Genomic DNA, 15249 nt, shown 5'->3' with positions numbered 1-15249 from the left:
ATTCCCCTCTCCAGAGGATCTTCCCCACTCAGGGATTGAACCCAAGTCTCCTGCATTGCAGGCAGACTCTTTACCGTCTGAGCCACCAGGGAAGCCTCTACTGTGACCCTACCAATACCTTAATTCCAGATTTCTAGCCTCCAGAACTCTCAGATAATAGATTTTTTGTTGTTTTAACCTGCCCAGTTTGTGGCACTCTGTTACAAGATCTCTAGGAGACCAATACTCCACCATTACAGTAAAATTGCTCCTTTCCATTATTAATAAAATGAACTTGAGTTTCTTATGATGGTTAGCTTTTCTGCTATTGCTGCTCCTATGATTACTATCATTACTGCTATGATAAAACACTGATCAGACGAGATTGGGCATGTTCAGAGTGATATGAGTGTAGACAATAAGTTACTTATCAATCAGGGAAATGAAACAAATATTGCAGCCCCCAGAGTGGATTTTGACACTAGTAATGTAATATAACTGCTTAGGAGAAAGCATGCAAGACCTATACAGATAGAAAAGAGTTATGGGAACTTCCCTGGTGGTCCAGTGGCTAAGACTTTGTGTTCCCTAGGCAGCAGGCTCAGGTTCGATCCTTGGTCATAGGATTAGATACCACATGCAGCAACTAAGAGTTCGCCTGCAGGAACCGAGATAGGAGATCCCGAATGCCACAGTGAAGACCTGGCACAGCCAAATAAATAATAAACATAAAGAAAGCTGAGCACCGAAGAATGGATGCTTTTGAACTGTGGTGCTGGAGAAGACTCTTGAGAGTCCCTTGGACTGTAAGGAGATCCAACCAGTCCATCCTAAAGGAGACCAGTCCCAACTGTTCATTGGAAGGACTGATGCTGAAGCTGAAACTCCAATCCTTTGGCTACCTGATGCGAAGAGTTGACTCATTGGAAGAGACTCTGAGGCTGGGAAAGACTGAGGGCAGGAGGAGAAGGGGACGACAGAGGATGAGATGGTTAGATGGCATCACTGACGTGCTGGACATGAGTTTGGGGTAAACTCTGGGAGTTGGTGATGGACAGGGAGGCCTGGCGTGCTGCAGTCCATGGGGTGGCAAAGAGTCTGAGCGACGAACTGAACTGAAAAAAAAAAAACCAATTATGTGACATTTTGAGGAACTAAAACAACTGTGGAAACGGCCTCTTCCAAGGACGTGTGGCTATAGGCTAGGGAGCTGGCGGTTGCATCTGGCAGTCAAGAATTACAGAAAGAGCCTGGGAGGAGAACCTGGAGGCACCTTCACGGGAGGGAGGCCTGGTTTCCGGCCCAGCAGTGGCCCTGGGCCTGGCTAAGTTGCTCAGCCTTTCTCGTCTGCATCTCCTAAGCCACAAAATAGTGATAATGATTTATCCCTTGTGAGGCTGTTGTAAGGCTGACGTGAGACAGGGCCTGAGCTCCTTGCCACATACAGAGTAAGCCCTCAAATTATGTTGGCTGCTGCTGCCACTCACTAAAGCCACTAGATATTAGTCCCAGCAAACTTCAGTGGTCGTCCAGGATCTCAGTGCAAGACAGGACGCACGGCTGCCAGCCAAGCTCAGGCGTGAAGGGTGAAGGGTCGTGTACTCAGCATTGAGGTGTGGAAATGGACACCATCACTAACTAGCTCCTCCCCTCACTGACTTTGATCAGGACATTCAGTCCTTTTAAAGTCGAAATATGGAGAAAACAATCAAGGAGTGTAATGTCTAGCCTGTAGGATTATTTTGAAAATTTAACAAGAAATTATTATTAATTATTGCTCTGTCATGTCCTACTTTTTGTGACCTCATGGACTGTAGCCTGCCAGGATCCATGGGATTATTCTGCAAGAATACTGGAGTGGGTTGCTATTTCCTACTCTGGAATAAAATAAAGGCCCTGGAAATAATTTTTGAGTATAAACAATAAACTTGTGGCATTAACTATATGTGTAATATGTAATTAAAATATATATTATGTATGTATACATAATATATATGTATATTTATAATATATATATATTTATACATGTATTTATATAAACTGTATATATTTACACAAATATAATATATACTATTATTTAATATATGTATATTGAATATTAATATATGTGTATACACATGTGTTTGACACATATAGAGGCTTATATTGTAACAATAAATTGTAAAATTGTGTTATGTTAATTGGATCAATGGTAACATAATAAGTTAGAATCTGATTAATTAAAAATGCAAAATAGATTAAGTATGGCAGCCAAAATAAAAGAACTTTATGATCGATGACTTCATTTTCATGGAGTGAAAGATACTTTTTTTTTTAATGTAAGGAGCACTGTGTTATCAACCAGGAGATTTTTACCCCTAATATACATTTGACAATACCTGAGAACATCTTTGGTTGTCACACCTTGGGGAGGAAATGCTACTGGCATCTATGGGCAGAGGCCAGGGGTGCTGCAAAATGTTGCCACACAAGGACACCCCGAAGCCAAGGATGAGCTGCGTTGTGCATTCTCATCGCGTCTGACTCTTTGCAGCCACATGGACTGTAGCCCACCAGATTCCTCTGTCTATGGAATTTTCCCGGCAAGAATACTGGAGTGCGGTGCCATTTCCTACTCCAGGGGATCGTCCCACACCTCGTGCATCTCCTGCCCTGGCAGACGTATTCTTTACCACTGTGCCACCTGGGAAGCCCACACCAAGAATGACCAGGACCAAATGTCAGTGTCAGTCCAGGACCAGGATTGAGACACTGGCTGTAGAGACTAACCCAGCTCTCACAATGGGCCCAGAAACTGGAGTCAGAGTTGCACTCATTTGTGTGTGTGTGGCAGGGCTTGATGTAAGTGTGTGGGAAAAGTTAGTGGAATATGGACAGGCTTCATATACAGTAGCAAGATTCGAGGTTAGAAACTGCTGGAAGCAGTTGGGAAAGTAAACTAAGATCTGAGTTCAGAACTGCCACCTCTGTGTCCTTGGAGAGTTGGAAGATTCTCAGCAGATGAGTTCCCCCAAAGAACTCCTCTAGCTTTCTAAAGGAAGAAACTGTGAGTGACTTCAGACCTTTGGATGAAGTCAGACAGACAGACCTTTGGGCTGTTGAATGAATTCTGTTGTCATGACTTCAGAACACCAGAGGGCACTCAGAGAGGACGAGGTGGCCGGGCGGACCACCAAGGTGCTCTGGTGTTTGTCTTTAGATGGTGCATCCCAGGGCTGGGGGAGAAGCTAGAGATTCCGCCCTGCCCTTTCATCTCAGCTGCTTCCCTTACCAACATGGGGTCCTCCCATACTTCTGCCCAATTTGGTTCATCAAACCTTCCGGAATGAATGAATTTAGTTGCTCAGTTGTGTCTGACTCTTTGCAACCCCATGGATTGTAGCCTGCCAGGCCCCTCTGTCCATGGAATTCTCCAGGCAAGAATACTGGAGTGGATTGCCATTCCCTTCTCCAGGGGATCTTCTCAACTTAGGGATTGAAACTGGGTCTCCTGCATTACAGGCAGATTCTTTACCGATTGAACCACCAGGACATCAAAGCTAAACAAGGCTCTGCCGCAGAGAAATCTCCTGGCTGAGGGGCTGAATCTTGGTCACCTTCATGTTCTCAGCACTTTGGTGCTGGAGAAAGAGACTTTAATTTAAAAAGAAGCCTTGGGGAGTGATGCTACAATGATCGATCTCTCAAGGCAAGGCTTAGGTTATTTCCTTTGGCAGTGAGATGATGGTACAATAATGGAAAGATAGTTGACTGCAATTCATGTTCTAAGAAGGCTCAGTTTTTCCCTAACTGCTTATTTCTATGGGACCCTCAGGACTCAGAGGTTCATCTGTAGACTTGAATGGATGTGTGTATTAATTCCCCAGAGTTGCTGTAACAAAGCACCACACACTGGGTAGCTTAAACAGCAGAAACGTATTCTCTCACAGTTCTGGAGGCTGGAAGTCCAAGATCAAGGTGTCGGCAGGGCTGGTTCCTTCCGAGCCTGTGAGGTACTCATTGTCCCCAGCCTCTCCTCTAGCTTCAGGTGGTTTGCTAGCTGCCTTTGGTGTCCCATGGCTTGTAGGAGCATCACCTTGGTCTCTGCCTTCATCTTCAGATGATATCTCTCTGTGTGCCTGTTTGTCCAGCACCCAAATTTCCCCTTTTTATAAGGACACCAGTCACGCTGAATCTCATCTTAACTTGATCATCTACAGAGACCCTATTTCCAAGTAAGATCACGTTCCCGGGTGCTGGGGGTTAGACTTTGGCATTTTTTGGAGGTATGTAATTCAATCCATAACAGATGGCTTCAAAGACTCGCCTGGTTTCCTGCCATTATGGCTATGGAGTCCCGAGCCTAGGACAGATTCCATGCAGTGCTATCTGTGTGTCCAGAGAATGCTTCCCAGGAGGAAGGTCTAGTGGTTTCAGGCAGGGAAACCCAATTCCAGCTCAGCGGCCACTGGAATCTTCAAGTTGATTGGTGACAATACTTCCTAAGGGGTTGTTACCACTGTTTATTGCCACCTTCAGTGTTTCAGAATCACTTTGGTACCAGTTGGAATGAATGGAAAACGTGTTAAACTTAAAAAGCAAAGCACACAATGCTATCGTATTGCACAAGCAAGCGTGCAGCGGGCCAGGGGCAACTACTGTTTCAAGATGATTGAAGAATTTGATCCAAGGACTAGCTGCAAAACTGCCTGCTTTGAAAGGCACCTCACAGATGGGTTTCATCATTGAGAAATGCATTTGTTCTTTGTTGGTGTGTGAAAAATAACGTGATTCAAAGCTTAGGGTTGGATGTCTTTCTGAAAGTGGTTGCCTTCTATCATGCACACATACTAATATGTTTTTGCAGGAATGACATGCAGGTGGAAAGGTGGGGATCTTACTGCAGTCTTTAGGAAGGAGTGCACATCCATCAAAAAAATAAAAAATAAAAATTACAGCATTTGTAAGCAGACACCACAAAAGGAAAACAATAGCCAAATAGAGCATCTTGGAAGCCTTGCTTTGTGTTTTGAAAACTAGCTACAGAGAATCAAAGGTGTGGCATACTCTTGATGCTGAGAGCATCACAGAGGCTAGAAAGCCATAGGCTTGACGAATTTTCAGGTTCTGAGACATTCAGTATGGAGCAACCTTTTTAAAAAAAAATTGATTAATTCATTTATTTAGTGAGTTATTTATTTTGGGGGCCCTTCTGTGTCTTCGTTGCCACACGGGCTTTTCTCTAGTTGCAGGGACTGAGGGCTACTCTCCAGTTGTGAAGCACAGGCTCTAGGGTGCACGAGCTTCAGTAGTTACACACGTGGGCTCAGCAGTTGCAGCTCCCGGCTCTAGAGCACAGGCTCAGTAGTTATGGTGCATGGGCTTAGCTGCTCCACGGCATGTGGGGTCTTCCCTGGGCAGGGATTAAACCCATGTCTCCTGCCTTGGCAGGTGGGCTCTTTACCACTGAGCCTCCAGGGAAGCCCAGAGCAAGCTTTTATTGTAATTAGTTATTCCACACTCACCATTTTCCAAAGCCTGAAGTACATGACCAGCTTCACACAATATTTCAGTGTCTCCATCAGCCAGTGGGACCATAAAGTAAACTGAGCGCTGAAGACTTGATGCTTTTGAACTGTGGTGCTGGAGAAGACTCTTGAGAGTCCCTTGGACTGCAAGGAGATCCAACCAGTCCATCCTAAAGGAAATCAGTCCTGAATATTCATTGGAAGGACTGATGCTGAAGCTGAAACTCCAATACTTTGACCATCTGATGTGAAGAGCTGACTCCTTAGAAAAGACCTTGATGCTTGGAAAGATTGAAGGTAGGAGGAGAAGGGGACAACAGAGGATGAGATGGTTGGATGGCATCATCGACGCAGACATGAGTTTGAGCAAGCTCTGGGAGTTGGTGATGGACTGGGAGGCCTGGTGTCCTGCAGTCCATGGAGTCACAAAGAGTTGGATATGACTGAGTGACTGAATTGAACTGAACTGATCATCCAGTGAAAACAAATGATTTACTTTAGAAAGGAAGAAGTAAACTTGTCCAAGAATCACACAATTAGGACTTCCTACTGATACCTGGAAAGTGGGACATTTTCCAAAGCCCAGTGACTCTTAATCCCATCCTGTTTGGCTGGTTTTAGATCCCAAGACATCACACGGCTTTTCAGTGTTCCCAGGATTACTAACTTTTTCATAGAACTAAAAGGAAACCTGTGTGATGTTTCCTCTCTTGAAGCACCTACATACAAGAAGGCTCTGTGGGTTTTTCTGGGATGGGAAACACATGGGTTCCGGTTTTTGAACACCTTCCTTCGATCTACACAAGTTCCTGAAACCACAGTTTGAGCCTGAATGTGTTCACAGGGGGCCTCGCCTGAATCCCTGTCAGCTCCAAGACACAGGACTCACTGGGTTACTGACTCACAGTGGATAAGAGCTGAAAGGGTGCTGGTGACTCAGTTACCCAGAGCAGAGGTCCTCCAAAGCCAGCGAGCAGGGGAATGACTGGCAGGGCTATGAAGCAGACTGCTGGGCCTCGCTCTGGACTTTCCATTTCCACAGGACTTGGGCGGGTCCGAGATTTTGCTTCTAGAACAAGTCCCCAGATGATGCTGCTCTGCTGCCTGGGGACCACACTTGGTTCCCAGTAACAAAGAGCCCAGGGAAGGGTGCTGGTCTAATGCCTCCTAAGGATCTCCCACCAAAGGTCGCACCAGAGTCACCAAGCCCACTCTAAGACTGCCGGCTCAGGTTTCACATTCTTGCCTGGGAGCCAGGCTAGTGTGAGGGATGCCGGAAAATGACACAGTGACAGGCTACCTTACCTGGATGACTTAAAAACAGCCACACTCACCGATGGTTAATTGCCATCTGGCTCAACATCTGATTCAGTCAGCTCAGTTCAGTCTCTCAGTCGTGTCCGACTTTGTGACCCCACGGACTACAGCACACCAAGCTTCCCTGTCTTTCACTATGTCCCAGAGTTTACTCAAACTCATGTCCATTGGGTCAATATGCCATCCAACCATCTCATCCTCAGTCGTCCCCTTCTTCTCCTGCCTTAAATCTTTCCCAGCATCAGGGTCTTTACCAATGAGTCAGTTCTTCACATCAGGTGGCCAAACTGTTGGAGTTCCAGCTTCACCATCAGTTCTTCCAATGAATATTTAGGACTGATTTCCTTTAGGATGGACTGGCTGGATCTTCTTGCAGGCCAACGGACTCTCAAGACTCTTCTCCAACACCACAGTTCAAAAGCATCAATTCTTTGGTGCTCAACTTTCTTTATAGTCCAACTCTCACACCCATACATGACCACTGGAAAAACCATAGCTTTGACTAGACAGACCTTTGTTGGCAAAGGAACATCTCTGCTTTTAATATGCCGTCTAGGTTGATGATAGCTTTTCTTCCAAGGAACAAGTGTCTTTTAATTTCATGGCTGAAGTCACCATCTGCAGTGATTTTGGAGCCCCAAAAAATAATGTCTGTCACTATTTCCACTGTTTCCCCATCTATTTGCCATGAAGTGATGCCCATATGCCATGATCTTAGTTTTCAGCATCTGATTAGGAGAGTGTAATAGAGACAGACCCTCCGAGGGAGCCATGACTATCAGAGGTCATCAGAGGGTAGGATATAAGGTAGGATGTCTGTGGCCAAGTCAGGTCACCTGCTACAGGGAGAGGAGTCCTCTAACTTCTCCTTGAAAATGGGGTTTCACATACTGTTTGAGCAGCAGATTACTTAAAGACATGCAAAACATGGAGACAGAGCTTCTCTGGTTGAAGTGGGAAGAGGGTGAGTGAGGACCCTAGAGGCAGGAGAAGGTTACAAGAAAGGCACCCCACCTCTCCCAGCAACTTGGCATTGCCCTTCTCTCCATCCGCCAAGGCTGAGCCTTGCAGTACCCTTAGGGACCACCCGAATTCCTCAGAACACAGTTTGGAAACCACTTAGTGGCTCTTTTCCTTCTCCTTCATCCATGCATCTTCCAAAGACTTTCCAAGCTTGGAGGGGTATTCGAGGTGCTATGAGACATGAAAATGCCCACATCATCCTTTCCGTCTTCAGTAGAGCAGAGGCTGTCTATCTAGAAAAGGCTGGATCAGAGCTTTGTTGGAGAATTGCTGAACAATGCAATGAAATGAGTATGTCTGGGGGTGGGCAACAGCAGGAAGTAGTTGTTCTGTGTGGGTTTGAGGAACAGCAGCTCTCTCAGAGATGGAGACGCTTAACCAGAGAGGAGTAACTCTGGGCCCTGGAAGAAACCTACATGAGTGAGTGTGTACGTGTGCACACACAGGGGAGGGGCGACCTTTCAGACCACCGACTTCTGCACGTAGCAGACCCACAGGAGTAAGGCTGGGAGTGCTCTCTTGGCCTGCTCATGAGACCACCCCCTCTGCTACATTATAAGGAGGTGGGAGAGCTTCACAGTTGAGAGTAGAGACTCCAGGCTGCACTAACCAAGTTCAAACCCCGGCTCCACTCTTTCTGCCTGGGTGAATTTGGACAAGTTCCTCAGCATCTCTGACCTCATCTGTTCACCTGTGAAAATAAGATTGACCGTGTTGACAGCGCTGGCTTCATGGGTTTATTGAGAAGATTTGATGAACTAATATGTTTCAAGTACTTTGAAAAGACCTTAGTGTGTGACAAGGACTATTATAAATATTTGATATTTTTATTTTATTACAAAAGGTTTTTTATACTTACACATAAAACTCTCAATAAATACATTATTTTTATTTTTAGGGCGTGGGGCAGGGAAAGCATTGGAAGCTGGCTTCTTAGAGGTCTGAATGTAACTTTTCGCAAAACTTAAAAATCTTTTGTAATGGCAGGTGGCACCTTCAAGGCCAGATGTGAGCACTGCTAGATGGTATAAGAGCCGGGTAGCTCTGAAGAGAAGCAGACAGGGTTAGGGCCCAAGACTGATCCCTGATCTCTAGTTTTCTGCTCTCTCCACTTCTTTCACCAATTCAAGAATTGGTGCTTGAGGTGGGGACCTCCGGGAAGGCGGTGCTGGAGGGGGCGGCAGCAGGCAGCCCTGCCTGGCTGGGTGCTGGGAGTCCTCACTCAGTCCCCAACCTCAGGACTGACCTGGCCATCATGGGCTCCATGGAGGATGTGGAGAGTGCGGAGCTCCTGGGTGGGCCGCAGCTTGGTCCTGAGCATTCAGATGACACAGGGGTGGCAATGCTTGTAAATTCAAGCAATCAGAGGAGAGAGTTCTGGAAGTTTCCAGCCCAAGCTAGAAACCACTGTGGCTTCTGGCTGAGACCTGGGTGGTGGGGTGATTTGGGGATGGCAGCCTGCCTGTCCCATGGAGTGTTATATGCATGAATGGGTGGTGGGGTGAGGGACTCAGGGCTGGACCAGCGTCCTCGTGGACCTGATGTGAAATTTTTGTCCAATAACAAAGCTTTTGAATGGTTTGCTGGGATTATTTCTGTATTGAAAGTTTCTAATTACACTTAAAAAAAAAAACTGAAAATAAAGTTTAAAAAACAAAGTTGTTCTTCAGTCACTCAGTCGTGTCCAATTCTTTGCAACCCCATGGACTGCAGCACACCAGGCTTCCCTGTCCTTCACTATCTCTAGGAGTTTGCTCAAACTCATGTCCATTGAGTCGATGATGCCATCCAGCCATCTCACCCTCTTTTGCCCCCTTCTTCTCCTGCCCTCAATCTTTCCCAGCATCAGGATCTTTTCCAATGAGTCAGAAAAGAATTAGTGCTAAAACTGAGGGTCAAGTGGGAGACGAGGAGGCTGCCTTCAGAAGCTCTGGTCACTAGGACAGCAGAGCCAGTGTCAGGGCTGCCTAATGCGCGCATGCGATGGGCTCGGGGCTGTGCCCAGGGCTTCAGCTGTGTCTGCCCCAAGCTAGCCTTCCCAGGAGACCAGAAACAAAGGCTCACAGGCCAGTAGTCTACCAAGGATAAGCTCCCAAGGGAAATGGGTAAGGAGGTGAGAAAGCAGGACAAGGCAGGAGAGGAAACCAAGCAAGGATATGATCTCACGCAAGACTGTTCAGAGGCTGCTTCCACCTGATCTTATAGGGGGCTGCAGGGTGTCAGTTACACCTCAGAGTTGTCCCCAGTGGAGGCAGGGAAGCTGAGCCTTGCTTAATCACACATCATCAGTGAGAGGATAAAAGCCAAAGTGTCAATCGTTCAGTCGTGTCCAACTCTTTTGCAACCCTATGGACTGCAGCCCACCAGGCTCCTCTGTCCATGGAGTTTTCCAGGCAAGAATACTGGAGTGGATTCTCTAAGGAGCTTCCTGACCCAGGGATCGAACCCAGGTCTCCTGCACTGCAGGCAGTTTCTTTACTATCTGAGCCGGCAGGGAAGCCCAAGAGCCACCTTAGGGGAATGGCAATTCCCAGACACTTCAGCACTACAGTTTTGAGCAAAGTGGACCTCCAGTAGCCACAGGAGGCCACAGGCACTGGCTGTGGGAAGCAACACAATCTTTAGGGGGAAGAGTGGGAAAATGAGAAAAAAGGGTCCAAGGAGATCCCAGAGGGGAAGGGCTCAAATAGCCCAGTCCTTCTGAGGCGGTGGGACTTTGCCCCAGAAGATAAGAACTAGACATCATGATGTTGGCCTCCATCAACACTCTGTCAAGTGCCAGCTGATGCCAAGTGGTACCTGGTTGTCTCTTGAGTTAGATTCGACTCCTCCTTCTCCATTTACTCCCCATGTGAGCCTGGTCATCTCTCTGACCTTATTTTCCATGTCTGTCAAGTTGAGATCATAATAGAGCACGTGACAACTCTCACTATGAGGATGCGATGTAGACACAGTGTGCCAGGTTAGGCACAGTGAGAGAGGGGCTGGCCAGAGGACAGACAGGGGCTGACAGAATGAACAGGACACTAGCTCAGGGAAGTCAAGTCCAGGCAGGGAGGCTTAGGCACCAAACGCAGAAGGGGGAAAGGCTTTTGGGCCCACAGGTGGGAGATGAGGCAGTTAGCATCAAGAGTCCTGGGAGAAAAAACCCAGATGGTTGGGTCCAGGCTCTTGGCTCTTGGGCCCATTTCATTTTGGTTGCTGGGTCGACCCCACTTCCCTTTTAAAACAACATCTTCATGCTTTTTCCCAAAAGTATTCTATTAATTTATTTTGTAAATGTTTTGATCATTGAATTAAAAGGAAGTAACATAACACTGAAAATATTTTGGTAATGAAAACTCACAAATAAATATCACATGTCAGCTAAATGTCAAATGAAAAACATCTTTATTGAGATGTTTAATTTGCACACCATAAAATTCCTGCATTTAAAGTAGACAAGTCAATGGTTTTAGTATATTGGCAGAGTTGGATAACCATCACTTCAAACTTGCTCAGTTGCTCAGTCATGTCCAACTCTTTGTGACCCTATGACCTGCAGCACGTTAGGCTTCCCTGTCCTTCATTATCTCCAGGACTTTGCTCAAATTCACATCCATTGAGTTGGTGATGCTATCCAACCATCTCATCCTCTATTGCCCACTTCTCCTCCTGCCTTCAATCCTTTACCAGCATCCGGGTAAAGGATTACTCATCAGAGAGTCAGCTCTTCGCATTCGGTGGCCAAAGTATTGGAGCTTCAGCTTCAGCTTCAGCATCAATCCTTCCAATGAATATTCAGGGTTGATTTCCTTTAAGATTGATTGGCTTGATCTCCTTGCAGTTCAAGGGACTTTCAAGTGTCTTCTCCAACACCACAGTTCGAAAGCATCAGTTCTTTGGTGCTCAGCCTTCTTTATGCTCCAACTCTCACATCCATACATGACTACTGGAGAAACCATAGCTTTGACTAGACAGACCTTTGTTGGCAAAGTAATGTCTCTGCTTGCCGCTTCAAACTAAGTTTAGAATATTCCCCCTAAAGAAATCCCGTGGCAGTCACTTCCCATTCCTCTTTCCCACTAACACCTGGCAAGCACTAATCTATTTTCTTTTTTATAGCTTTGCCTGTTCTGGACATCTCATATAAATGGAATCATACAATGTGTTGTCTGTTGTGACTAGCTTCTTACACTTGATGTGTGTGTGCTCAGTCATGTCTGACTCTGTGGCCCACCAGTCTCCTCTGTCCATGGAATTTTCCAAGCAAGAACACTGGAGTGAGTCACCACTTCCTGTCCCATTCTTATACTTAGCATAATGTGTCAGTAATGCCTAACTCGGCTCCCGCTTTCAAGGTTCTCCCATGTTGCAGTATGTATCAGTACCATATTCTTTTTTATTGCTGAATAATATTCTTCTGTATGTATTGTATATGTTACTTTTATTTATCCATTCTTTAGTTGATGGATATTTGGGTTGTTTCCACTTTTTAGCTAATATGAACAATGTTGCCAGGAACATTCATAGATATGTTTTGTTTGGATGTAAATTTTCATTTCTTTTAGGTATATACCAAGGAGTGGAGTTATTGGATCATAGAGACAATTGTTTTTAAGCTTTTCAGGAACTGTCAAACTTCTTTCCAAAGCAACTTCATCATTTTACATTCTCACCTGCAGTGTAGAAAGGTTCCAGTCCCTCCAAATACTCACGAACACTTGTATTTAGATATCTTTTTTATTCTAAACGATTCTAGTAGGTGCAAGGCAGTACCTCACTGTGGTTTTGGTTTGCGTTTCCTTCATGGATAATAATCATAAGCATCCTTTTGTGTGCTTATTGGCCATTTGTACATGTTCTCTGAAGCAATATCTATTCAAATCCTTTGTCCACTTTTAATTGGATTGTCTTCTTATTATTGAGTTATAAATCCTCAAACTACTGCACTACTCATCTCACACGCTAGTAAAGCTCAAAATTCTCCAAGCCAGGCTTCAGCAATACATGAAGCGTGAACTCCCAGATGTTCAAGCTGGTTTTAGAAAAGGCAGAGAAACCAGAGATCAAATTGCCAACATCCGCTGGATCATCAAAAAAGCAAGACAGTTCCAGAAAAACATCTACTTCTGCTTAATTGACTACGCCAAAGTCTTTGACTGTGTGGATCACAACAAACTGTGGAAAATTCTTCAACATATGGGAATACCACACCACCTGACCTGCCTCTTGAGAAACCTATATGCAGGTCAGGAAGCAACAGTTAGAACTGGACATGGAACAACAGACTGGTTCCAAATAGGAAAAGGAGTATGTCAAGGCTGTATATTGTCACCCTGCTTATTTAACTATATGCATAGTACATCGTGAGAAACGCTGGGCTGGATGAAGCACAAGCTGAAATCAAGATTGCTGAGAGAAATATCAATAACTTCAGATATGCAGATGGCACCACCCTTATGGCAGAAAGTGAAGAACTAAAGAGCCTCTTGATGAAAGAGGAGACTGAAAAAGGTGGCTTAAAGCTCAGCATTCAGAAAACTAAGATCATGGCATCCGGTCCCATCACTTCATGGCAAATAAATGGGGAAACAGTGGCTGACTTTATTCTTCTGGGCTCCAAAATCACTGCAGATGGTGATTGCAGCCATGAAATTAAAAGATGCTTACTCCTAAGGCCAACCTAGACAGCATATTCAAAAGCAGAGACATTATTTTGCCAACAAAGGTCCGTCTAGTCAAGGCTATGGCTTTTCCAGTAGTCATGTATGGATATGAGAGTTGAACTATAAAGAAAGCTGAGCGCCAAAGAATGGATGACTTTTGAGCTGTGGTGTTGGGGAAGACTCTTGAGAGTCCCTTGGATTGCAAGGAGATCCAACCAGTCCATCCTAAAGGAAATCAGTCTTGATATTCATTGGAAGGACTGATGCTGAAGCTGAAACTCCAATGCTTTGGCTGCCTGATGTGAAGAACTGACTCATTTGAAAAGACCCTGATGCTGGGAAAGATTGAGGGTGGGAGGAGAAGGGGACAACAGAGGATGAGATGGTTGGATGACATCATCGACTCGATGGACGTGAGTTTGGATAAACTCTGGGAATTGGTGATGGACAGGGAGGCCTGGTGTGCTGCAGTCCATGGGGTCGCAAAGAGTCAGATACGACTAAGCGACTGAACTGAACTGAAGAGTTCTTTATGCCTTCTGGATACTTCCCTTCTCAGATAAATGATTTGCAAATATTCTCTCCCAATCTGGAGGCTGTCTCTTCACTTTCTTGAAGGCAACATATGTCACACAAAAGTTTTAAATTTTGATGTAGTCCAACATGTCTATTTTTTCCTTCTGTTGTTTGTGCTTTTGGTGTCATGTTTAAGAAGTCATTGTCTAATCCGAGGCCACAAGGATTTACCCCTGTATTTTCTTCTAAGAGTTCTCTATTTTATCTCATATTTAGGTTGATAAATCCATTTTGAATTGAGTGTTATGTATGGTGTGAGGTGGGGTCCAGCTTCATTCTTTTGTACGTAGAAGTCCATTGTTGTTGCATGTAGGTGTGCTCATTGATTCAGTGGTTTATACATGTTCTTTTCACCAGTGAAAGCCTTGTTTTTATTGTGGTAGAAAACATGACATTGGAAGCAAAACTCTTGAATGTATGTCCTTTCCATTTCACAAAAGAAAATTAGTGAAGTTGAAAATATTCACCATTTGGCATTTACCTTTGGAGACCTCTCCCCTTTGTTATTTATTACTTATTTTTGTCCAAAGGTGTTTGAAGCATCTCCCTTATTAGTATCTCTAGGGTTGGTGTAACCAGATAAAGAAGTAGCACAAAGCTACAAAAATAGCAGAAAATAAAAAAACAATTGAGAATCAATTTTCTTTATCTATACAACTATCCACCTGAGAGACCAGTGTTCCTGGGTGATTTGGCTTCCTGTAGGGATAACTCTGAGCTTCCCAGGTGGCTCAGTGGTAAAGAATTCACCTGCCAAGTATCAATCTCTGGGCTGGGAAGAAAAGAAACAGCAACCCACTGCTATATTCTTGCCTGGTAAATCCCATAGGCAGAGGGACCTGGTGGGCTACAGTCCATGGGGTCACAAAGAGTCCGACACGACTTAGCGACTGAACAACAACAGAACAAGGAGCAGCTTTTGCTCACAAGAGCTTTCTGACCCAGACAACTTGTCACCTGGGGCTGGATTCCCTTGGAACCTATTTATCTTTTCATTTTGCCTTTCCAGTTGAGTCCAGAGATTCAGATTGAAATGCACGTTATCAAACTTTGATCTGGACTTGGCAGAACAGAGAATTCCCTGCGTGCCTGAATTTGTTAGAAATTATAAGTTCATCTGTGTGAAACCAAGGCCTCCAAATTAAAGTGGCTTGAAAAAGACCTGAGATTACCTCTCTCTCATGTGTCCAGAGGTGGTG

This window comes from Bos javanicus, chromosome 1 (genome assembly GCF_032452875.1).
Source record: "Bos javanicus breed banteng chromosome 1, ARS-OSU_banteng_1.0, whole genome shotgun sequence".
In the NCBI taxonomy this organism is placed as follows: domain Eukaryota; kingdom Metazoa; phylum Chordata; class Mammalia; order Artiodactyla; family Bovidae; genus Bos; species Bos javanicus.
Note: the sequence above shows the minus strand (reverse complement) of the source record.